Source organism: Notothenia coriiceps, unplaced genomic scaffold (genome assembly GCF_000735185.1).
Source record: "Notothenia coriiceps isolate Sejong01 unplaced genomic scaffold, NC01 NC01_scaffold00018019, whole genome shotgun sequence".
Classification (NCBI taxonomy): Eukaryota; Metazoa; Chordata; class Actinopteri; order Perciformes; family Nototheniidae; genus Notothenia; species Notothenia coriiceps.
Window position 1 is genome coordinate 72,219 of NW_011350720.1, and position 1,132 is coordinate 73,350.

At 43.5% G+C, this 1,132-nt stretch overlaps 1 protein-coding gene across 1 annotated transcript in view; it reads right to left on the reverse strand.

Moving 5' to 3' along the window:
- The window catches only part of LOC104950771 (ankyrin repeat and sterile alpha motif domain-containing protein 1B-like), a 28,520-nt gene that overhangs the window by 179 nt on the left and 27,209 nt on the right, over positions 1–1,132 (reverse strand). The window lies entirely within an intron of this gene.

The window sequence follows — 1,132 nt, forward strand, 5'->3', positions numbered from 1 at the left end:
TAGGAGTTCACTCTTTCCTGTGAGTGGTCCTTCTTTATTTGAGCTCTTACGTCCCTTTCTCCAATCTTTTCGCCCTCTTCCTGTTTACTTCAAGGACAACGAGATATCTGAACTCCAGCAGGATGTCAAGCTACACAATCTCACACACACACACACACACACACACACACACACACACACACACACACACACACACACACACAGAGAACATCTCCAAGTACTCAAGGGCAGAATACGTGTTCATGCCAAACTATTTCAGTAAAACATATTTGACAGCAAGTTTAGGTGTGTGTGTGTGTGTGTGTGTGTGTGTGTGTGTGTGTGTGTGTGTGTGTGTGTGTGTGTGTGTGTGTGTGTGTGTGTGTGTGTGTGTGTGTGTGTGTGTTTAAGGTTAGGTTTGACAGGAAGACAGTCTATAGCTGCAGAGTCTAGAGGGCATAAAGCCATTAACAAGGACTAAGTGTAAGCAGCACTGCGTCCCGCTGAGAGCAGCACACAGAGAGAGGGAGAAGTGGGAAATAATAGTAGGGGGTAGAAAAATAGAGAACAAAAAGAGAAGGTTAAAGAAATAAACAGATTTTGTATTTATTTATAACATTTAAGTTTGGTTTTATGCTAGTAAAAGTATGAATTCACTGAGAATAATATCATTTAAATCAAACCACACGATCACATTATTACCCCAATAAACACACTTCTCACCAAATGCAAAGACATAAAGACAGCTACAGCACAGGGGTAATTGAACAGCTGTGTAAACATGTCCAGGCATTCATTTCGACAGGATTACTCTTGACGTTTTTGAATCAAAAAACGTACGATTCCAAATCCTTCGCATGGAAAGCCCTGTCTCCTGCAGAGTGCATTCTGGCTTCTGAAGCTCTCCACGTAGCCTCTGCTCTCTGAGAGACGTCGGCCTTTCATGTTCCTGAACATCCTCAAGAGTCCTTGTCGGTTTCTGATCTCAACCAGACCTGCCCTCCCCTCTTCACCTCCTCAAAAGAAAACCCCGGGCTGACAACATTAAAAGGTGAGCAACCATTAACTCAACATAAACTGCAGGAAGAGAAACCTAATGGGGAAGTCTGAGAGAGAGAGAGAGAGCGAGAGAGAGAGAGAGAGAGAGAGAGAG